The following is a 25607-nucleotide window of genomic DNA, read 5'->3' on the forward strand; positions in this document are numbered from 1 at the left end:
CGATGGACCAAAGGGCCTTTTCTGCGCTGTAGACCTCTATGATTTTAAGACTCTAGCACTAAGTTATAATTCATTTGGAGAGCGGTGCAGACACATTGGGTCTTGCGGTCTTCTACACCATAATAATTCTGAGTCCCTTTCAACTCCCCAGTTGCTGATAAGAGAAAGTGCACAAATAAGATAATATTCTTTCAACATCATACTGTGCAAAACTCTGAAACTGCTCTCACCGCAACCAATATATGATGTGTAACCAGCAGCAAATCATCCAGATACAATGCCAATCTATCCTGGGTGTCCTATAATTCTGCCGACAAGAGATCAGCATCCTATGTGTCAGTTTCACATATCGTGTGCTGCTAAGACATACCTCCCAATCACAATGGCAGCATCCACAAGATAGGATCAGAGAGTAGAGGTGAACTCTGGCCTCAGCCGCAGAAATGCCAAATTCACAGTACAGCCTGCAACAGTCTACTCGATGGGTCCTTGCTGGTTTAATAAAATTGGGACTAGAGCTCTTTACACGCACGCATAGCGTCCCACATCAGCGGGCATGGCATTGGCCTACAAAACCTCAGAATCTCTATAGTGCAGAAGGGGGCCCATCGAGTCTGCACGGACCCTTTGAAGGAGCATCCTATCCCCGTAACCTTTTGGACACTACAGGGCTATTCAGCATAGCCACTCCACCTAACGTGCACATCTTTGGACTGTGGGAGGAAACTGGAGCACCCGGAGGAAACCCACGGAGACACGGGGAGAATGTGCAAACACCACAAAGACAGTTATCCGAAGCCAGAATTGAACCCGGGTCCCTAGCAATGTAAGGCAGCAGTGCTAACCACTGTGCCACCTTGCTGCCAACCTTAGCTGTAAGCCTACGTCCCATACAAGTTGATGATGCAGAGTGGGAGTGGAGGGGGCAGAAGACAAGGGAGTAAGGGTGGCAGTGGTTAGCAATGGTGTTTCACAGTGCCAGCGATCCTGGTCTGATTCCGACCTCAGGTGACTGCGTGGAGTTTATGTTCATTCCGTGTCTCCGAGGATTTCCGCTGGGTGCTTGGGGTTCCTCCCACAGTCCAAAACGTGCAAGTTAAATGGACTGGCCATGCTAAACTGCCCCATCGCGTTCAGGGATGTGCAGGTTAGGTTATGGGGTTAGGGCAGGGTGGGCAGAGGAGTGGGCCTAGGTAGTGTGCTCTTTCAGAGGGTCGGTGCACTCAATAGGCCATATAACCTCTTTTTGCACTGTAGGAATTCTTTGATTGAGTTGGGGGAAATGAGAAATACTCAATACCATCTGGACTGACAGCATTCAGCCAAGTTTCTCACAAGTGGGAACCACTTGCTTGTGAATATCAGCATAGAAAGAAACTTGATTTCCATTGTGCCGTTCCTAGTTTTTCATGTCGTAGAATCCCTACAGCGCAGAAGGAGGCCATTTGGCCCATAGAGTCTGCACCGACCATTTGAAAGGCCACCTTACACAGACCCAATCCCCTCCCCATCCCTGTAACCCCACTTAACCATTGGACAATTAAGCATGGCCAATCCACCTAACCTGCATGTCTTTGGACTGTGGGATGAAACCGGAGCACCCGGGGGAAACCCACACAGACAGGGAGGAAACCTACGCAGATATGTAGAGAATGTGCAAACTCCACACAGTCACTCGTGATCGGAATCGAACCCCGTTTCTGGCACTGAGGCAGCAGTGCTAGCCACTGTGCCGCCCCTAACCACGATGCTTTATAGCACAGAGTACCTTTCAAAACTTGTAGTCTCCATTACAACCTTAGGCAATGCAAATTAATTTCCAATAGGTACGATTTGAAAACTTGTTTTGTTTTTTTAATGAGCTGTTGATAGAGGGATGAATATTGGCTGGGACAGAGGAGAAATCTCTTCTATTCTTGTTCAACTAGTGGCAACACAGGCAGACAGGGTCTTGGATTAACTTCTTATTCGAAACAATTCACCTCAAACTACAATACCCTCTCAATTCTGCACTTGAACAAGGGCAGCAAACACATGGGAATAGCACCACCTGCAAGTTCCCCTCCAAGCCATACTCCATCCTGACTTGGAACTATAATTGTCCTTCCTTCGCTTTCACTGGGTAAAAATTCTGGAACTTCCTTCCGAACAGCACTGTGGGTGTACCTACAGCACATAGATTCAGGAGGCAGCTTACCACTGTCTCGTCACAGGCAGTTTCGGATGAGCAATAAATGATTGCAACACCCACGTCACGAGAATGAATAAATAATAATGTCCGTCTAGATAATGGGGCCAGCCTCAATTATGTGCCCAAATCTTTGGAATTCCATCTGAACACACAAATGTCTGACTCAAACTGCTACCCACTGACCTATGACTGAGACTGAGGCAAGGACAGAATACAGGATTAAATCACCGGTCCCCACACACTGGGACCGGTCCAACCATTCAGGCTGCAGAGAGGATGGATAGAACAGTAACGGCAATCCCGTTTTAAATGTGCAAGAGCTCAAGAAGTAATGTTACACAGACACTTGTCATACTGATCCGACAACATCAGGAAGAATCCAGTAAACCACACCACTCCAGTGGGCTTAAAAACATTTATTTTAATAACTTGGTGGACTCAATAAGTCAGAAACTGAAGGCTTGAACCTACTCAAGAGCCAAATTCTCTGAACTTTCCCAAGGCTGATTTACATCTGCGGATATGGGAGGCACCGAGGGCCTGCCCCAGACAACTGGGCCCCATACAGCTGCTGGAGAACAGGCCAAGATGAGCACAAGACCCCAGCAGGAATGAGAAATAACTAACCCTGTTCTGTCACAGTAGCTAACTCAACTAATGCATGTTGACCCAATCAGTCATCCCAGGACCTTTATGCCCATTATATATAAATAAGTATTATTAAAAACACTTCACATTAAATTAAGTCAAAGCTGGGGTGAACCCAAGTCCACGGCCAATGATTCTCGCAAGCAGAGTTATTTTGTCTCTCTGCGCACACTGGGAAAATTCAACAACCTCGCCCATCATAATCTACCCAAGTGGAAGCATAGACTCCACTTCCCTCTTCACCACAATGCCTCCACTTCTACCCACAGGTTATGCAACAGTAGGAATATTCACAAGTCCAATCTTATATATAAAAGCAAACTCATGCAGATGTTGGAAATCTGAAATAAAAACAGAAAGCGCTGGAAAAACTCAGCAGGTCTGGCAGCATCAGTGGAGAAAGATAGAGTTCATGTTTGAGTGTGTCCAATAAGGGTGCTTTTTTGGAACTGAACAACCTGGTTTTTATACTTGAAAAGCAAACGTTTGCAGGAGTGCAGGTGGAATGGGACTAATCAGATAGCACAGGCGCGATGGGTCCAATGGCCTTCTGCCTATGCTATAAAATTCTAAAATAATCCTGCCCAAAACTGACAACTGTGCTCCTTCTGATTAGGAGCACAAACCCAAGCCAGCCAGGTTTTTACTGATGTTTATTACCCACCAGCCCCCTTTCAAAGCACGCAAGCAACGTTAGGAAAGCACTGGATTCAACCATGATGAAGAATTGAAAGTGGGGTCAAAATATCAGAGAATGTCCAGACCCATAGATAGGAAAGAGCAAAAAGGCTTGTTCTTATTTCGCACTCCAAAGCCTGAAGCACTTCATAGCCAATGAAATACTTTTGAAGTGCCTCCCTATTGCTATGTAGACAAACACATGAGCAAGTTGCACATAGCAAGTTCTTGCTCAGTGAGATGCATGGCCAGTTAATCTATCGTTGGCTGAGGGTTAAATGCTGGTCAAGGCACTGGTGAGAACGTCCCCGCTCTATTTCAGATACAGTGCCATGAGGCCCGAGAGGGCAGACACTCAATTTAAGGTCTGATCTGAAAGATAGCACCTCCAATAGTGCAGAGCTCCCTCAGAACGGCAGCGAGCATGCACGCAAATCTGCAGTCGGACACAATCTTCTGATTCTAGATCAGAATGCTACGAATTGAGACAAGTTGACAGCAAAGATCATTTTTTTAAAAATCTCCCGGAAATCAATCTATTTCTAATAATGTACAATTTACCTCCTGGCACAATTCACATCCTTCTGCCGCAAGTCATTGCGAGAGAGAAATCCTGGAGAGAAGAGAACGGAGAAACTAAGGGCAGTATTGTCACAGTTTTCTTGCTGAGGCTATGTGGACTTGTTGGATAATTTGTTCCATTTACTGGGAGCTCAGCAACCAGCAACAAAACAAAACACAACTCAGCCAGATATCCCCTCAAACACTCCAGTAGCTGCATACAAGTACAGCGACTGATTCAAATCCATCAGACGACCTACCCTCCCCCTGCAAAAACCCATGCTCATTAAATTTCTGTACACAATTATTCACAAATGAACCTGGAGGGGAGGGTGAGGGAGGAAGGAATCTGGCGAGGACAGGAATCTTTTTGCCAAAGAAACACTTGCTTCTTCTTGGGAATGGTCAAAACTTGCCAACGTGCACTCTCACTGGTGCAGAGATGGGCTTCTTCCCATACATGCATTTTATTTCTTTGGCCAATTACTCAAGATCTGTGATTGCAAGCATAATGGCTGAAAATCACAGCCATATCACAAGCTTCTCAACGGAAGCGTCCTGAAAAGGTTTGCCAGGCCAACAGAGTATTTTAAGTTTGTTGGCAGTGGTGCAAGCATACATACCAAACACTGCACGCTTGGTGCAAGAGCACAGTTGAAAGCAGGAACGTTATCCAGTACTCCCGATAAAATGCCCAAAATCACAGCTTCGCTTAAAATGTCAAGGTCATTGAATACGGACCTTGACTGAAGAACAAAACAAAATTGGCCACACCCCAACTCAACAACCTCTTCCAGTCCTGCATGTTCTCTGGAGGGCACTCTGACCTTTGAGAAACAAGTTGGCCATTCATCCCCTTGAGCTTATTCTCACATTCTTTTTAAGAACATGACCGACCTGGATCTTCACTCCCATTTACAACAATAATAATTTGTATTTAATTTCTTTTTTTTTTTTTTTTTATAAAAGTCACCATAGTCCCAGATGACCATAGGCTGCTTTCTCCTTGGAAGGGCTCAGGTGAGTGGCATGGTTGCGGCCGGGCCTTCATGAATACCCTCAGGTGGTACAGGATTGACCCATGCTGTTGGCCTTGCTCTGCATCACAAACCAGCTGTTCAGCCAACTGAGCTTGTTTTTGCACTTGGGTAGTTAAAGTTAATGAAAGAAACAGACTGGTCTCCAACTATTTCCCACCTGTAAACCCGGCCCCAGCAGTACTCGGTCATAGTAGGAAATGTGAAACTGGGCAGCGGCAGAGCATTTGCTGGGTGATTCTAAATCTAACAGGTTGAAGAGTCAAGCACACGTTTTATCCCAAGCATTTTGTCAAGTTAACTAATCTCAGTTCGAACAGCAGCTGGAGTGCTGCGGTTGGTCTCCGCACCATGGATCAAGGCGAACAGGAGACAAATTAAACCAGAATTCCCATTCCTCACTGCCCACCTTCCTCCTCAGTCAGTACCAGAGAGGACTCCATTCATCCACTTCCCACAGACTAAATTTGTCTCACTGGCATATACCACAACTACCAGGTATCATCTGTACGTGAACTCGGTGGGAGCACTCTCACCTGAGTCACGGGTTTGTGGGTTCAAGACCCACTCCATGGCCTGAGCACAACTGTCCAGGTTGATATCCCCAGCGTGGTACTGGAAGACTGCTGCGTTCTCAGAGCCGCTTTTAGAACATAGAACATTACAGCGCAGTACAGGCCCTTCGGCCCTCGATGTTGCGCCGACCTGAGACCCCACTCTAAAGCCCATCTACACTATTCCCTTATCGTCCATATGTCTATCCAATTACCATTTGAATGCCCTTAATGTTGGCGAGTCCACTACTGTTGCAGGCAGGGCATTCCACGCCCTTACTACTCTGAGTAAAGAACCTACCTCTGACATCTGTCTTATATCTATCTCCCCTCAACTTAAAGCTATGTCCCCTCGTGCTAGACATCACCAGAGAAAAAGGCTCTCTCTCACTGTTTAGCAAGATTTTAAACTGAGGCTCCGTCTACCCTCTTCAGGCAGAAAACAATTTTGTTTTAAATTCATTTACGGGATGTGGGTGTCATTGGTTAGGTCAGCATTTATTGCCCATCCCTAGTTGCCCTTCAGACATTGATAGTGAGCTGCCTTCTTGAACCTCTGCAGTCTTGAGGTGCAGGTACACCCACTGTGCTGTTAGGGAAGGAGTTCCTGGATGTTGCCCAACGACAGTGAAGGAATGGCAATTTATTTCCAAGTCAGGGTGGTGAGTGACTTGAAGGGGGACCTTCTGGTGATGGGGTTCCCAGGTGTCTGCTGCTCTTATCCGTCTAGATGGTTGAGGGTTTGGAAGATGTTGCCCAAGGAGCCTTGGCGAGTTGCATCTTGTAGATGGTACACAAAGTTGCCACTGTTCGTCGGTAGTGGAGGGTTTGAAGGTTTGTGGAAAGAGGAGCAATCAAGTGGGCTACTTTGTCCTGGATGGTGCCAAGCTTTGAGAGTGTTGTTGGAGCTGCACTCATCCAAGCAAGTGGAGAATGTTCCATTATAATAATTTTTGTCACAAAGAAGCTTACATTAACACTGCAATGAAGTTACTGTGAAAAGCCCCTAGCCATCACACTCCGGTGCCTGTTCATGTACACCGAGGGAGAATTCAGAATGTCCAATTCACCTAACAAGCACGACCATCGGTTTGCAGGAGGAAACCGGAGCCCCTGGAGGAAACCCATGCAGACACAGGGGGAAATGTGCAGACTCCGCACAAACAGTGACCCAAGCAGGAATCGAACCCAGGACCCTGACACGGTGAAGCAACAGTGCTAACCACCGTGCTACCATGCCGTACCATTACACTCCTGACTTGTGCCTTGTAGATGGTGGACAAGCTTTGGGCAGTCAGGAGGTGAGTTACACGCTGTAGGAATCCTAGCCTTTGACCTGCCCTGGTAGCCTGGTATTAATATGGCTAGTCCAGTTCAGTTTCTGATCAATGGTAACCCCCAGGATGTTGATTGTGGGGCATTCAGTGATGCTAATGCCATTGAATGTCAAGGGGCGATGGTTAGATCCCCTCTTGTAGGAGGTGGTCATTGCCTGACACGAAATGTAACTTGCCACTTGTCAACCTGGATATTGTCCAGGTCCTGCTGCATTTGGACATGGACTGCTTAATTATCTGAGTCGTCGCGAACGGGGCTGAACATTCATCCGCAAACATCCCCACTTGCTTTTTTAAATAAATTTAGAGTACCCAATTATTTTTTCCAATTAAGGGGCAATTTAGCATGGCCAATCCACCTACCCTACACATCTTTGGGTTGTGGGGGTGAAAACCACGCAGACACGGGGAGAACATGCAAACTCCACACAGACAGTGACCCAGGGCCGGGATTCAAATCCGGATCTTCACTGCTGTAGGCAGCAGGGCTAACCACTGTGCCGCCCTAACATCCCCACTACTGACCTTACAGTGGAAGGGAGGTCATTGATGAAGCAGCTGAAGATGGTTGGGCCAAGGACACTACCCTGAGGAACTCCTGCAGTGATGTCCTGGAGCTGAGATGATTGATTCTCAACCACCACACCCATCTTCCTTTGTGCCAGTTATGACTCCAGCCAGAGGAGAGTCAATGAGAAAATCCCTGATTCCCACTGACTCCAGTTTAGGTAGGGCCTAATGATGCCACACTCGGGTCAAATGTTGCCTTGATGTCAAGGGCAGTCACTCTCAGCTTACCTCTGGCATTCAGCGCTTTTGTCCATGTTTGAACCAAGGCAGGGCTGCACGGTGGCGCAGTGGTAGCACTGCAGTCTCACAGCGCCAAGGTCCCAGGTTCGATCCCGGCTCTGGGTCACATTCTCCCCATGTTTGCGTGGGTTTCACTCCCACAACACAAACGTGCAAGGTAGGTGGGTTGAACACGCTAAACTGCCCCTTATTGGAAAAAGTGAATTGGGTACTCTAAATTTATATTTAAAAAATGTTTGAACCAAGGCTGTATTGAGTTCAGGAGCTAAGTGACCCTGGCGGAACCCAAACTGAGCATGCAAGAGCAGGTTTTTGCTAAGTAAGTGCTGCTTGATAGCATTGATGATGACGTCTTCCATCACTTTGCTGATGGAGAGTAGACTGATAGGGCGGTAATTGGCAGGGTTGGATTTATCCTGTTTTTTGTATACAGGACATACCTGGGCAATTTTCCACATTGCCGGGTAGATGCCAGTGCTGTAGCTGTACTGGAACAGTTTGGCTAGGGGTGCAGCAAATTCTGGAGCACAAGTTTTCAGTACTATTGCTGGAACATTGTCAGGGCCCCTAGCCTTTGCAGCATCCAATGTCTTCAGCAGTTTCTTACTATTACGTGGAGTGAATCGTATTGGCTGAATACTGACATCTGTGATGCTGGGGACGTCCGGAGGAGACGGAAATGGATCATCCACTTGGCACTTCTGGGTAAAGACTGTTGCGAATGCCTCAGCCTCGTCTTTTGCACATATGTGGTGGGCTCCTCCATCATTGAGGATTGGGGTATTTGTGGAGCCTCCTCCTCCAGTGAGTTGTTTAATTGTCCACCATTCACAGCTGGATGTGGCAGGATTGCTTAGCTTAGATCTGATGCGTTCATTGTGGAATCGCTTAGCTCATTTTGCTGCTTATACTGTTTGGCACACAAGTAGTCCTGTGCTGTAGCTTCGCCAGGTTGACATTTCATTTTTTGCTATGCCTGATGTTGCTTCTGGCATACTCTCCTGCACTCTTCATTGAACCAGGGTTGATCCCCTGGCTTGGTAGTTATGGTAGAGTGGGGGATATGCCAGGCCATGAGGTTGCAGATTGTGGTCGAATACAACGGTGCCGTTGATAGCCCACAGCCCCTCATGGATGCCCAGTTTGGAGTTGCTAGATTTGTTCAAAGTCTATCCCATTTAGCATGGTAGTAATGCAGCACAACACGATGGGAGGTATCCTTAATATGAAGACGGACTTTATCTCCACAAGGATTATGCGGTTGTCACTTCTACCGATGCGGTCATGGACAGATGCATCAGCAGCAGGCAGATGCATCAGCAGCAGGCAGATTGGTGAGGATGAGGTCAAGTATGTCTTTACCTCTTGCTGATTCCCTCACCATCTGCTGCAGTCCCAGTCTAGCAGCTATGTCCTTTAGGACCCGGCCAGCTTGGTCTATGGTGGTTCTACCGAGCCACTCTTGGTGATGGACATTGAAGTTCCCCACCCAGAGAACATTCTGCACCCTTGCCACTCTGTGCTTCCTCCCAGTGGTGTTCAACATGGAGGAGTACTGATTCAACAGCTAATGATGGGCAGTATGTGGTAATCAGCAGGAGGTTTCCTTGCCCATGTTTAACCTGAAGCCATGGAGTTCATTGGGTCCAGAGTCAATGTTGAGGACTCCCAGGGCAACTTCCTCCTGATTGTATACCACTGTGCCACCACCACCACCAGCAGGACATACCCAGGAATGGTGATAATGGTGCCTAGGACATTGTCTGTAAGGTATGATTCTGTGAGTATGGCTATGTCAGGTTGTCGCTTAACTAGTCTGTGAGACAGCTCTCCCAGCTTTGGCACAAACCCCCCAGATGTTAGTACGGAGGACTTTGCAGGATCTGCATAGCTGGGCTTGCCGTTGTCATTTCTGGTGTCTGGTTCGATGCCGGGTGGTCCGCCCAGTTTCATTTTTCGTAGCGGTTTAATACAACTGAGTGACTTGCTAGGCCATTTCAAGGGTATTTAAGAGTCAACCACATTGCTGTGGGTCTGGAGTCACATGTAAGCCAGACCAGGTGGGGATGGCAGATTTCTTTCCCTAAAAGGACATCAGTGAGCCAGATGGATTTTTGCGACAATGGTCATTAGACTTTTAATTCCAGATATTTTATTGAGTTTAAATTCCATCACCTGCCGTGGTGAGATTTGAACCGGTTCCCAGATCATTATCCTGGGTCTCTGGATTACTAGTCTAGAGACAATACCACTATACGGATCCGGGGCCTCACCATATCCCACAGTTTGGGTCACTCACATGAACTGCTGAGAGTGCACAGCCAGATCAGCTGACGGAATGCTGTGACTACTACAGACAGGGTATTTTGCAATGTATGATTCACCTCCTGACTCCCCCGAACTCTCTTTCTCCTCCAAGGCACAAATGAGGGTTATAATGGAATAATCTTCACTTGCTTGGGTTCAGCTGCAATAATACCCAAAACGTTCAATAGCTATCTGCACAAAGCAGGTCAACAGCCTAAGCAGTATCTTCTTCCAACATTCACAAATGTGTGCACACAACTCAAATACACAGCACCTTTACCACATGGACTGCAACAGCCCAAGATAGCAGCTCACCACCACCCTCAAGGGCAAGTAAAGATGGGCAATAAATGCTGGCCTTTCCAATGTCATGGTCCCCAAAATGAATAGAAAATAAACAAGTGACACAGAAGCAAAGGTTTTTATTTAAGAAATGATTTCTTAGTTAGGGGATAGAACTTGAGACTCTGTCCCTTGCTGTGACCCTATTTTGCAATGACCACAGTCAACATACAATAGGCTTATTATAACTTTGGGACACTGTATGTACCCTCAGTTGAACACCAGCGGAAATGGAAGTAGCTATTTTTTTTTTAATATCCTCACCAATTAGTGGGACACAAAGGAAACAGCTGGGCATTTTTCCGAATTGAGGAATAAAGAAGTTGGATCTATTTTGCATCTTGGGACATCGCAGCAGTTCACAGCGAATTCACTACTTTTGAACAGTCACTGTTGTGGTGTTCGAAACACACAAACCACCCGGGGGGGGGGGGGGGGGGGGGAAGAAAGAGAGAGAGAGAGAGGGGGAGGGGGAGGGAGGAGAGGAGAGGGAGTGTCTCATCCAAAAAGGACATCTCCGACAATCCAGCACCTCCTCAGCACTGGAGCAACAGCTGGATAACAGAAAGAAATACAACACAAGGCCAATTCTTTCACAATCTTTCTCATCTTTGAGGTTGGCATGACGATTTGGTGGAGTGAAATCCAACAGATCAAAAACAAAACAAATTAGGGTGGTGTACTGAATTGATACATTGCTCTGCTGACCTTCTGCCTTATCAAATTAAGGCAAAATGTTTCCATTTAGTAGCAAGTACAAATAATCCTAGAACCAGTTTGCTTCATTAGGACTACAATCATGTTGATGCTGCTATGAAAGGTCAAGAACACGTAACTCCGATGTAGGTTGTATAATACCCACCTGATGTCAAGCGGTTATCACCACCTCCTTTCTCCATTAGGGGTGCTCTGGTATTGAGCATTTGATTCAGATTTAGTTGGCCAGTGCACTCGGTCCAGATTGCTGCTGGTTAATTGCTGTAACCAGACTACAGGAGCTGGATTTAGCAAGTGAAATAAGGAGAGTTGGCAGCTGAATGCCACAACGTGAACTTTAAAAACAAGCCGAACCGTACTGCTTCACCCTAGTATTATGCAGCTTAGAAAGACTCTGCAGCAATTACATTTTGTACATATTAAGACATATTCTGAAATATCTGCACACCCATTAGTTTACTTCACAAAAGGCCCCAACAACTCAAATTAAAACTTGTGCTGGCGTTCGATGACTTACAAATAAGAGACACGCCCCTGTTGTTTTTGTCTGCACAACACTGGATTATACACTGACAAATATGATTATAAACACACCATCATAGAGTTCAACTTTTCCTCAGGCTGGGACTACAATGGACTCCTCTGTTACTCTGGTACAACAACAAAGGCAGTGTTTCAGAAACGGTGGAAATTAAAAAGTCTGTGTAATGTGCTTGAGCTTCCTACACTTGATCTTTATCAAGATCCACACTTGTTCAGGGCTCTGCTTCAACAATGCCACAGTTACAAATTCACAAACCTGCTACGACAAAGAACTGGGCTGAAAACTAAAAATCTTTGCCACAGCACCTAAAGACAGCAGCTCAAGGATCAGATCACTCACCCAGCTGCATCACGAAGCTGACATGAAGCAGTGCAAAGAATAGGAAACAACATTTCAAGGCTCACTTTTCATTCCTCTGCCCCACCAATTTTCACGTTTCCTAAAGGTGCTGACTCTCTCAAAGTTACAACCCACTTCTGTTACATCACCAATGTGATCATTGCTAATGTCGCCAGACAAGTATTTGCAACTAAATCAGGGGAATGACCACAGACAAGCCTGATCCTGCCTTCACTCGACACTCTCACAGACCCACACTCACACAGACCCACAATGAGGACTCACTTCGATAACATTTAAATAAAAATCTAGCCTGGGAGAGTGGTAGAGGCCTCACATCCTTGACAAAGTACCTGGATGGGTACTTGGCACGTTATAACATACAAGGCTATTGGCCAAATGCTGACAAATGAGATTGGGTGGGTAGGTCAGGGTTTTATCAAGTGTTGGTGCAGACTCGAAGGGCCGAAGGGCCTCTTCTGCGCTGTATTTTCTGTGATTCTGTGATAAGTGTGAATAAGATCACTGATGGATGCTCCATGGGAACAATTTAAAGAACAGCTTCTTTTGTGCTCCATAGAAACAGCAAGTAAAAGCATAACCTCAAATGCTTTCAACAGTTCCTTAACTCAAGCAGCCCTTTTTATTGGGAAGATGGGGATGGGAGGGGGCTTGAAGAGTGGGGGAATACAGAGTGAATGACGGAATGATAAGTGCAATCTTGTGCAAAGGCGAGAGGACGGGGGAGGTGAGGGATGGCTATGGGCGAACTCGAAGAGCTGGTAAAAAGACTGACAGAGGGGGACAGATAAACAGAGATTGCGAGTCAGGATCAGAAATATAAACTGTGGTAACTTGACCACAAAAAGGTAGTTGAATCTTAAAGTCGATCTTCTTTAAATATATAAAAATATAGCTTAAAATACAATATGCACTCAAAAGCAGGAGCAACTAGTTAAACATTTAAATAACTAACAGAATTAGAACTAACTGCAGTTAAATACAACATACATACACAGGTAACAACAACAAATGCCACATAACCTATTAATGAGGTCAGCAATGGATTTAAATAAGATGCATAATAATACACCAAGTATAAACATACAGACATTTGATCTCTTAGCTTTCAATCTCAGTATCCGAGTATCTGCGCTGTTGCAATAAATGACTAGACGTCCTTGCGATGCTCTGGCCGTAGGGTGGGGTGGGGGGCATACAAGTGTCACTTGTGTCTGGGGAGTTGGCTGTGTCTGGCTCACGCTGTATACGATCCTCCACAGCTCAAACTCCGTGTTAGAACTCTGCAGAGCTGTAGCTCTTGTTTGCGTGTCTCACCCCCAAAGCAGGTTATTTGAAACCTCTGAATGGAGGTAATTTATATTCAATTGAAGTGAGGGGCCAGCATTGCAGGCCCTCTGATCGTCCATGGCCAGAGAAAAGGCCCTTGTACAGCTGAACAAAGAATGGCTGAAGAAAAACCTTTCTGACCCTTTCCCTCTGTGGAAGAGTCAATTCCTCAACATCCTGTTTCTACGGTAACCAAACAAAGCCCTGATTTCTGGAAAAAACGAGTTTGCTGCAACTCCAGGGAAATGGTGTCTTTTGGAAGGGAGGAATTTCTAATGAAAAAGGTACACGGACTCGTTCCGCATCTCATTCCGTACAACAGAATTCACTTTGCCGGGGAACAAACTTTCCTAAACCTGACAGAATTTCACAGCCTAGTGTGTGGGTGGTTACATTAGAAGTGGCTGCAGTGCACTGTCCAGTAGCTCCCCCGCCCTTATCCCCCCGCCCTTATCCCCCCTCATCAACCTTCTTTAGTCTGCAGTCATCAAAGCAAAACAAGGAACAAAAATAGATCATGAGAACATAGCTTGTTCCCAACCCCAGCCTCGATGTTATTGTTTTTCAATTCCTTGAGCCACTAACTGCACAGGGTTAGACAAACCATGTAGCACAACTTCATTAAAAGGTTTCTTTTAAGCAACACTACTGTTTCTGCTAGGCTGGATGAGAGGTGTTATCTTTGAATTTATTCATAGCTGTGAGATCACAAGTTACTGCCTCAACGTACTGTTTCGCACCCAGAAGCATTTATCCACTTGGGGCTCCCTATAAATGCAGTTCCGGGTACGCCTCCAACTAGTAGGGCTGCCCCACCCTCAGATTTACTTGGCATCACCAGGAATCCAAGTCAGTGAGCAAACATGTCAGGAATTTTCAGAAACGAATAATGCAGTCAAGTCTTTGAAATGTCACGGCCACACCACCTTGAGCCGTATCTCAACACACATCTTTTTGATGTAAAAATGTTGTGACTCATGATGCTGCAAGGTTAGTCTCGTCTTACTTTACCATGGCTCATGTGCACGGTTTCTGTATCAAAACAGGAAAACCCTTGTGGAATACTTACACATTACCTAGGGATAAGGCTTGGGTAACCCACAAAAGCCTTCCCTGGCTATTGGAAAGGTTGCAACGCTCAGGAAACAACATCACCATTCCACCCTCACGCACGTTTTCCCCCAACTGTGCCAAGATTCAGCACGCAGGGTCACTCCCAGAGTCCTAAAACCATCTGGGAACTCTGCTTACCCTCAACACTGGTCTTTTGTGCATCCTTTTGCCCCACCCTCAGCAAATTGGCTTTCAACCATCTAGGTCACAAACTCAGAGTTCTCTCCCCAAATCTCCCATCTTTCAAACTCAAAAACATCTTTCATCACAAACCGGAGAATGATACAGCACAGGAGGAGGCCACTGAACTCATTGGGCCTGTGCCACCACTTGGAGAGTTGTATTCAATTATTCCCACTTTCCTTAGATGCCTGTAAATTTCCCCACTTAAAATATTTATCCAATTTCTATCTGAAAACTATTGAATATGCTTCCACCACGTTTCATGCAGTGCGTTGCAGATTGTAACAGCTCGCTGCATAATTAATTTCTTTTTCCTTGTGCTTTTGCCAATTACCTCAAATCCCTGTCCTCTGGCCTCCAATCTTGTTGCTCCGGAAACAGTTTTTTTTTTAAACTCCATCCAAACACTACACAGAAGTGTTGAAAATTATGAATACAAAAAATTTAACCATTTCTAACAAATACAACTTTTCAAGTGTCTCCACAAAACTGATACGGTCATCGTCCTAGTAAATCTCATCTGAACCCTCTCCAAGGTCTCGAGATCATGGATTCCAACATCTTCTGTTATGGCCTGGTATTTGTATGTGGGACATTTTACTGTGCAAAAGAGGTTCTGTTTGTCACTGTAAATGCCCAGGTTGTGGACCTGTAAGGCAATCAGTACTATCTTGGGAGGTGGCTGGGGAAACCGAGAAAGCATCAGACTTAACAATGAAGGAAAAGGAGGCTAAATTCGCATACATATCAATTATCTTTAGGTAAGCTTTTAAAAGACTTCATGAGACAGCAACCACACCAACATTCTCCCCAACAAAGGCGGTCTCTCGGTGCCATCCATAATGCGCGTGACAATGAAGGGTGTGTTAATGTTTCTGTATTAGAAAGCAAGCCTCGAGCAACAGAATTGGAGCTTGTGGAATGCATCAGAAAGTTTTCTTGTATACCACAATATGTGGAACTTCACACACTGATTGTAATCATTCCTCATGATATGTGCATTTGGTAACAGAACTCAGCCAGATCCCTGGTCCGAGTCAGTATTATTATTTGGGATCACAGTACACTCGGCCCACTGTTTTCTCTTTGGGATTTATTGGTGGGTGGGGGAAGAGAGAGAGGCCAATGTCTTCCCCCTAGATCAAATCTGGTCATGTACACAGGGTAGGATATAGAGAAACCCTGCTCAAAATGCATTGGACATACAGACCAATGCCAATCACAGAGGGAGGTGGATAATTAAGTTTGAACTGAACTAAAAGGAATTGAAGCATTCCTTCAATCTACAAAGTGACCAAGATCTGACAATGAATCCAGACATTTTTCCAATTATTTCTATTTATGACATTTGAGCAAAGCTTTCAAGGTGGAGCAAACTCCACCCTATAATCCACCCCATTCCTTCTGAATGGGTTGTGGCCAAGGAAAGGACATATCAGACAAGGTACATGCTTTTGATCACTGGGATAGCTGAGCAAGGACAAAAATCACGTGAAGTCTACTTGGTGAGTACCAGAGGTACCAAGACCCAAAGAAGACAAGAAACAGAGCCTCTAGAACCTGTGTAATATCACAGCTGATCTACCGCAACTCTAACAGGATAATCTCCTCATCCCCAGAAACAACCATTGTTTCACTTCCTCTGGGGAGAGTTAAGACCTTTTTTAGGAAGGGAGACCAAATTGTAGTGTTCCAGATGAGCCTCACCAAAGCTCTATATAATCAGGGTTTAAGATTTCTTCATTTGTATACGTTCTTTACTTGGGCGGCACGGTGGCACTGTGATTAGCACTGCTGCTTCACAGCTCCAGCGACTTGGTTCAATTCCTGCCTTGGGTGACTGTGCTTGTGGAGTTTGCAAAGCACATTCTCCCTGTATCTGCATGGGTTTCCTCCGGGTGCTCCGGTTTCCTCCCGCAGTCCAAAGATGTACAGGTTAGGTGGATTGACCATGCTAAAAATTGACCCTTGTTGTCCAAAAGGTTAAGTGGGGTTATGGGGATAGGGTGGAGGCGTGGGTTTAAGTAGGGTGCTCTTTCCAAGAGCTGGTGCGGACATGGGCCGAATGGCCTCCTTCTGCACTGTAAATTCTATGACTCTATCTAATCATTGCCCAAAATAACAGAACTTCGTATTTTTCCCCACCACTGACTTTAGGCTAACAGGCCTCTAGTTCGCCGTTTACTCTCTCCCTCCTTCCTAAAATTGTGAGGGTTATATTTGCTTCCTACCTCCCAATCCATGGAGGTTTCTAATAGAATCTTACACTACACGTATCTCTGTAGCTACCTCCTAAAGTCAAAAGGATGTGGGTCATCAAGTCCAGGCGATTGGTCAACTTTAGTACTGGAGAAATTATTGGAACTATTTATTTTACTAACACTAATTTTAGTTACTTATTCTCACAGGATCCTTGATTGGCCATTATTTCGAGATTTATCTAGTGTCTTCTTCCATGAAGATAAATAAAATATTTGCTTAGTGTCCCTACCATTTTCCTCAACCCTCCCATTATAACTTTGTCCGTCTTCTCCTCCACAGATCCACCTTTACTTTCATGAATATCTTCTTTTTTTGAAAGCATATCTGTTGAGAAGCTTGTACAATTCGTTTTTGTCTCGTGCTAGTTTACCCTCGCATTCTCTTTGTTAAGATCCTCCCAATCCTCAGGCCTACCATTTTTGCTAACATCTAGAAGCTTCTTCCTTTAAGCAACTCTTAGAACCACAATAAACATGAATCAGTGACTGCAAGGGGCAACCAAAAAAATGCAAGGGATCAGACCCCAACAGGTCAGGGCCTGCAGGCAGAAACCTAGCCCAAAAGGATGCACTGTTGGTGTATCTACACCATATGGACCCAAGTGCTTCAAGTAGGCAGCTCGCAACCACCTTCTCATGAGTAATTAAAACTGGCCTCGCCAGCAAAGCTCGCAAACCAAGAATAAAAAAGGATGGTACAGATGGCAATTGCACAGAGTGCAAATGGCACTCACATGTACAACATTGTCCTAGATTACTAAACCAGAGATCATGGAATTCAAAAATCACCATGGGAGGCGTGGTAGGGTTGCACAGTGGTTAGCACTGCTGTCTCACAGCGCCCAGGACCCGGGTTTGATCCGTGTGGAGTTTGTACATTCTCCCAGTGTCTGCCTGGGTCTCACCCCCACAACCCAAAGATGTGCAGGGTAGGTGGATTGGCCATGCTAAATTGCCCCTTAATTGGGAAAAATTAAAAAATATCACTATGGGAGGCACCCGCACTTGGTCTGGCCAACCCTTGACAACAATCATCAGTAGCAATCACTCACTGTTCCAACAATCACAGGGTTTGACATGTATTGCTGAGCAATGGATTTATGTAATAGACCACTGCTCGTCTTGATCGGCATTAATGACAGACTTGGGTGCACAGGGCACGATTTCAAAATTTGCAGATGACATAAAGCTTGGAAATATTGTGAATCGAGGGGGAGGTTGGTGATAGACTTCAAAAGGACAGAAGTGCTGGAGGAATGCCAGTGGCATATGAAATGTAAGCAGGGGTGTGTGAAGTGGTACAATTTGGTACACTGGAGCCCTGTTGCAATGCAATTTGGTGTCCTGGGGATCCTATCTTGAGAACACATTTTTGGCAAGACCACATCACCAACCACCAATAAAAAGTGTTGCCGACACCAGTCAGCTTTTAGTCCCTCTTCAGAAAGTTCAATGAAATAGTAGGTTTTAGAAATGTCACTGTTGTGCAGTACCTTACAACACTGAACACAGTTGCCAACAGGGAGAAAGAGTCCAAGGAATAGGTGAATGTGTACTAAAAATCTTTCAACTTCAACGAGGCGTAGTTCTAATTCCATGCATTCGCCTAGAGTTCAGCCCCCCCACGCCACTTTTCTTTAACCATAAATCCGAGGCAGCACGGTGGCGCAGTGGTTGGCTCCCAGGTTCGAACCCGGCTCTGGGACACTGTCCGTGTGGAGTTTGCACATTCTCCCAGTGTTTGCGTGGGTTTCGCCCCCACAACCCAAAGATGTGCTGGGGAGGTGGATTGGCCACACTAAATTGCCCTTTAATTGGAATAAATGAATTGGGTATTCTAAATTTATTTTAAAACACCATAAATTCAATCTATTCCTAAAATGTTGACATAATCAGTGCTTAGAGCACAAACGCTGATAGTACATTCTAGAACCCATATGTTTTTTTAAAAACTGTCACGCTCCGATAAATCTCCTACATTTAATCTTTTCTCCATGTTCCTCATTATAAACCCTTAAATTACTGGAAGCAGTCCGATTCTCCCTACACTGCCTCATCCCTTGCAATTTTAAGTAACCATCACCCTGTAATCGCCTCCCTTTTTCACAGAAACAGCCCCAGTCACTCACTGCACAAACTCACTGAGCCAATAGATATTACTTCAGCTTCTTTATACTCCTGAGCTAAGTCACTCTACCAAATCCAGATTCTTTTGATGTCAGTAGCACTCTAGCTTAAGCAATAAAAGACAACGTAAGAAATTAAAGGATGTTCATTCACCCTTGAATTTTTTTTATTTATTTATTTTTATTTTTTATTTTTTTTAAACTGAAGCACCACTCTGTCTTTCCTGGAAGCATTGAAATGCAAAATGAAATGAAAATCGCTTATTGTCACAAGTAGGCTTCAAATGAAGTTACTGTGAAAAGCCCCTAATCGCCACATTTCGGCGCCTGTTCGGGGAGGCTGTTACGGGAATTGAACCGTGCTGCTGGCCTGCCTTGGTCTGCTTTCAAAGCCAGCAATTTAGCCCTGTGCTAAACAGAGGACTCTCAGGAGGTGGAAGGTTTGTCATTTATACTTCAATGCTGAACGCATCGTGGGGGGGGGAAAAAATCTTTTCTCAAAGGAAAAATTTTAGTGGAAGTTTGGAGGTTCAAGTCAAACTCGTGTATCTAGAAATAAAAGCAAAATACTGTGGATGTTGGAATCAGAAATAAAAACAGAAAATGTTGGGAAAACTCAGCCACTCTGGCAGCATCTGTGGAGAGACGGAGTTAATGCTGAGTCCATATGACTCCATCTCTGCTGAATCCATATGGCTCCATCTCTGGAGAGGAATCACAGACTCTAAAAACGTTGACTGTTTTTCTCTCGACAGATGCTGCCAGACCTGAGGTTTTTCAAGATGCTGCTGGACCCAGGTTTTTCCATAACGTTCTGCTTTTATTTCAGTATTATACCGGGCTCCATGCTGTTACAGCCCAATGCAGAAAGGGCGAGAAGAGGCAATATAAAACAAAAGGGCGAGATCTGGTGTATTTGTGCACAAATCTTGGGGCAGGTAAAAAGGCAGAGGGAATCCTGGGCTTTATAAATGCTGGCCTAGTATAAAAGCAAGAGCACCATGGTGAACATTAATAAAACAATGGTTTGGCCCCAACTGCAGTATTATGTTCAATCCTGCTTCCACACTTCAGGAAACACGTGAAAAGGCTTTCGCAGGTGCCAAAAAGATTTGTGAGAATGTTTCCAGGGATGAGGGACTTTGTGGGCAGGAGAAACTGGGGTTGCTCTCCTTAAAGAAGTTTATTAATAACAATAATAATAATAGCTTATTGTCACAATGAAGTTACTGTGAAAAAACCCTAGTCGCCACATTCCAGCACCTGTTTGGGGAGGATGGTATGGGAATTGAACCCGCGCTGTTGCCTTGTGTTCTGCATTACAAGCCAGCTATTTAGCCTAGTATGCTAAACCAGCCCCAGTTTGAGATATTTGATAAGAAATGTTCAGAATCATGAAGAGTCTGGACAGAGTAGTTAGAGGGAACCTGTTCTCATTGGCGGGAGAGACAAGAACCAGAGGGCAGCAATGAATGGCATAAAAACAAATGACAACACCTGGAAACATTTTTACCTAAGGGTGGTTAGAATCTGGAATGCACTCCCCGAGTCTGTGATGGAGATTCAATTGTTACCTTCAAAAGGCAATTGAATAAGTATCTGAAGATGGAGACTCGATTAATTGCTCTTAGAGAGTCAGCACAGACATGGAAGGGCCAAACTGTCTCCTTCTATGCTGTTACCACTATGATTCATTCTAGGATTCTCAGCTCCACGGATTCATTCCACCGCCTGGATGCAGCCTATTCTCTAACATGCACTGTATCTATTGAGAAATAAACAGTTGCTTCTTCATTTCAGAATATTTTACACTTCGCCACTTTTTCACCCCTTCCTTGAACATGTCACCATTTACTGCAGAGCCAACTGACCACTCCCCCTAAAAAAAGTTCAGCCCAGATATTTGACCATGAAAGGCATCACAATTCAGCCCAATCCCATTCTTGTCCACACTGGTACACATTTGAGAAGGGATTGCAAAGTGGTCCAAGCAACAGCGAAATAAAACAGAAAATGCTGTTCAGACAGATGGAGAGTTAATGTTCCAGGTCAATGACCTATCGTCAAAACTCCCAAGTACTTTGCAACGTGACAGTTTTACACGACAGGGGAAAGAGGGAGGGGAAGAACAAAAGGCAAGTGTGGAAGGGAGGAGAGATTAAATGACAAAGAGATAGATGGTGTGAGCCATAAAGAGATGATAATGGAACAAGTACAGAAACAAAAGAGGAGTCTAGAATGGTTTAAATGTGAAAAGCAGAAACCTCAACAGCTGCCAACAAAAGAAAGAGTTTAAATTTGGCGAGTCCAGAAGGCTATACAGACGTCACTGACCTAATCTCCCCTGGATACCTTCGCTCCATGATCAACAACCTCAGTCTCCCAAACCTTACACACGCTCCATCAATCTCCTTCCCAAAATCCGCAAACAGGACCTCCCTGGTAAACTCATCATTTCTGTCCGTCCGTGTCCCACACAATTGATTTCTTCCAATCTCGACTATTTTTTCTCCCTCGTTCAGTCATCTTCCCTTCTACATCTGACTCCTCCGACACCTTCTGCCACTTTCAGTTTCCAATTTACTGACCCAATCATCTTGATGTCCACTTGCATCGCCATCTTTCACTGCAGTTTGAGGGCTCTCTGCTACTTCCTTGAATGGAAATTCAATTACTCCCCAACCACCAGCACCCTGCTCCCCTGGCTGAACCCGTTTTCCCATTGAAGAACGTCTTTATTGCCACTCACTCTTCCAAATAAAAAGGTGTTGCTATGGGAATCCATATGGATCATAGGTACACTGCTTTTTCACGGGATATTTGGAACAGTCTTTGTTCCAATCCCACTGAAATCCATCCCCCTCCTTTGTACATTATTGATTACTGATGCTTACCTGCTCTCGCCCGGAACGGTTTCCAATTCTACCCTTCCCTCACCTTGGCATGGTCCATCAACAACTTATGTTTCCTCAGCTTCTGAGTCTCAATTTCTGGGGATAGGTTATTGGCCTATATTCACAATAAGCCCACTGACCCCTCACAGCTACCCCAACGACACTTCCTTGCTTCCTGCAAGGACTTTCCCATTCTCCCACTTCCTCCTTCTCTGTACTCTGTTCCAACAATGCAACCTCGTATACTAGCATTAGGTCTTTGCCCAGCAATTTCCCCCTCACTGTAGTTGACAGTTTGCTCAACCGTGACTGCTCCATTTGACACACTTCTACTCTCATCCTCTCACCCTCCGAGAAATATGAAAAATTCCCCTTGTCTTCATTGTCTTATGCAATTAATCTTCCTCTGCCACCTGAAATGTAATGCAACATCTACTCTTTTCCTTCTGAAGGGACCACTCCCTCGGAGACTGGTCCAATCCTCGGTCGTGACTATCACCCCCCTCTCTCTCACATGCACCATCCCATACAACAAAAATGCCCAGAAAATGCAACGTCTGCCTTCTTACCTCCACCCTTCTCATCATCCAAGGCACCAAACACTTCACGGTGAAGTAGCAATTTACTCGTACTTCTTTCAATTTAGTCAACTGTAGTTGCTGCTCACAATGTGATTTGCTCTACGCTGGGGAAACTAAATGCAGATTTAGTGATTGCTTTGTGGATCACCTGCATTCGGTCTCCTTGCATGACCTCGATCTTCCAGTCATCGGTCATGCTAACTCACTGTCCCACTCCCATTCTGTCCGCACCCTCTGCATTGTTAAACTCATCATAAGCTTGGGGAACAGTGCCTCACCTTTCAGCAAGCACTTTACAGCCTTCTAGACCTCAATGGAGTTCAACAATTTCAGAGCATAGCCTTTGTCCCCATCTCTTTTTTGGGGAGACAGGATTCTGGGTTTTACATTTACACCTCCTTCAGATGCCGCTTTTAGTTTAAAAAAAAAACAACTTGTCCCATTATTTATTTATTTTTTATCTATCATCCCCTTGGACATTTAATCACTCCAGTCTTCCACCCTATCACGTAACCCACATTTTGTACTTTACTTCTTCATTCACCTCGCTTTGCATCTTGGAAACTCTTCCAAGTTCTGATGAAGGGCTGCTGACCCAAACATCAACTCTGCTGCCCAATAACTGGAGCATCCACAGTACTCTGCTCTTGTCTAAAGGAGCAAGAGACCATGGCCAACTGAAGCTAAACACGGTGGAGTCAAAGGACCCACTCCTACCTTATGACAAAAAGAGAAGGTCATTGATGAAACAGCTCAAAATGGTTGGAAGCTAAAAGGATGCTTGCCGGAGGTTCATCTGAAGTGACAGCCTTGCAGTTGTGGCGATTTGCCTGACAACGACAGCTATTTTCCATTACATTACGCACAATTCCAGTCACCAGAAGGATTTCCCTTTAACTTTTTATGTTTTTCTAGGGCTCCTTGGGGCTACATTCAGTCAAATTCTGCCTTGATGTTAAGGACAGCTACTCTCATCACTTTCCTGGCATCCAATTCTTTGGTCCATGTCTGGATCAAAGTGATGCCGATATCTGGAGCCAGTGATTCTGGCTCCACCCAATCAAGCACGAGTGAGCAGACGCCACTTGTTGGCACAGTTTAGGATTGTTTATATAAATGACAAACAATAGGGGACCCAGCACAGATCCCTGTGGTACGCCACTGGCCACTGACTTAGTCACTAAAGCAGCCATCTGTTATCATCCTCTGTCTCCTACAGGTAACCAATTTCAATATCAGGTTACCCTGTATCCCATGATCATTGCCTTTGTTATACCTTGGCCAGATCCTGCCTTATTTTACCAAAATCCACTCTCCTCCAATCCATGTGGGACCTTGTCAAAGGCTTTGCTGAAATCCATGTAAACTACATCAACTGCACTACCCTCATCTACACACCTGATCACATGCTCAAAAAATTCAATCAAATTTGTTAGGCATGACATCCCTCTGACAAATCCATGCTGATTATTCCTGATCCAACCGTGCCTCTCCAAGTGGCGAGAGATACTCTTTCAGAATTTTCTCCAAAAGGGTGGCAAGGTGGTGCAGTGGTTATAATAATAATAATCACTTATCGTCACAAGTAGGCTTCAATGAAGTTACCGTGAAAAGCCCCTAGTCGCCACATTCCAGCGTCTGTTCGGGGAGGCTGGCAAGGGAATTGAACCCGCGTTGTTGCTTTGTTCTGCATTACAAACCAGCTATTTAGCCCACTGTGCTAAACCAGCCCCTAACCTGCTGCCTCATGGCACCGAGGAGCCGGGTTCGATCCTGGCCCCAGGTCACTGTTTGTGAGGAGTTGCACATTCTTCCAGTGTCTGTGTGGGTCTCACCCCCACACTAAAAGAGTGCAGGGTAGGTGGATTGGCCACGCTAAAATTGCCTCTTAATTGGAAATTAAAAATAAAAAAATCCTCCAATAGTTTCCGTACCACTGACACAAGATTCACTGGTCTGTAGTTCCCTGGCTTCCCTCTACAACCTTTCTTAAATAGTAAGACCACATTAGCTGTTCTCCAGTCCTCTGATCACCGTGGAGGTGCCAGAGAGGAATTAAAAATTTGGGTCAAAGTCGATACAATCTCCTCCCTCGCTTCCCACAGCATCCTGGGACACAATTCATCCGGATCTGGATATCTGTCCACTTTTAAGCCTGCCAACACCTCCAAAACCTTGTCACTCCCTATGTCAATTTGCTAAAGTACCTCACAGTCACTATCCCAGAGTTCCATATCTACCTCCTCATTCAATTGGGTGAAGACAGATGTGAAGTATTCGTTCAACACCCTACCAGTGTCCACAGAGTTCACCCATAGATTTCCCCCTTGGACCCTAATGGGCCCTACTCTTTTCCTGGTTATCCTCTACCCATTGATATACTTATAGAATATCTTGAGATTTACCCTACTTTTACAGCCAGAGCTTTCTCATATTTCCTCTCCTAATTGCTTTCTTAATTCCTTCTAATCATATCCTGAACGTCTCTGGTCATCCATAGTTCTCCGGGCTTGTTACTCCTGCCTATTATCCTAGGGAGAACATGTTGGACCTGTACCCCCACTGCTCTTCTGAAGATTTCCGCACAAGTAACTCTTTCCAGTCTACCTTGGCCAGATCCGGCCTTATTTTACTAAAATCCACTCTCCCCCAATCCAAAGCCTTTTTTTTTTTGCAACTTGGTCTATTTCTTTGTCCATTGGGGTTGTGGAGCTAGTTTGAGCAGTGTAAATGCAGAGGGAGCGCAGAGACTTTACTTTCCTGTTAAACAAATCCCTGTGTAAAGGTGCCTTTGGAGTGGTAAAAGAGGGGTAAATGTGGTCAGCAGAACAGAGTCAATGGGTCTAAGCACTGAACTCAAGGGTACTCATTAAGCGCAAGAACAAAGTGTTGATTTTCTCTTTGAGAACGTGGACCAGTAAGCAAGACTTCAAATGACTTTCTCACTCTAGCATCGCTGTATCTGCGGCGAGGGTTACACGTAAATTTGAACAGTTCCATCAAAAATGAATTCCAAGGCAATCCACAAGGAATC

At 45.1% G+C, this 25607-nt stretch overlaps 1 protein-coding gene across 2 annotated transcripts in view; it reads right to left on the minus strand.

Moving 5' to 3' along the window:
• dag1 (dystroglycan 1) overlaps nt 1–25607 on the minus strand; it is a 101760-nt gene that overhangs the window by 46012 nt on the left and 30141 nt on the right. Inside the window, exon 1 of one of the 2 annotated variants that reach the window (XM_072472081.1) lies at nt 13178–13325. The exons of the other annotated variant lie outside the window; for it this stretch is intronic. The gene's annotated coding sequence lies outside the window, so the exon portion shown is untranslated. Of the gene's footprint in view, nt 1–13177; nt 13326–25607 lie in introns of those variants that run through there. 2 annotated transcript variants of the gene reach the window in all.

This window comes from Scyliorhinus torazame, chromosome 13 (assembly GCF_047496885.1).
Source record: "Scyliorhinus torazame isolate Kashiwa2021f chromosome 13, sScyTor2.1, whole genome shotgun sequence".
Lineage (NCBI taxonomy): Eukaryota > Metazoa > Chordata > Chondrichthyes > Carcharhiniformes > Scyliorhinidae > Scyliorhinus > Scyliorhinus torazame.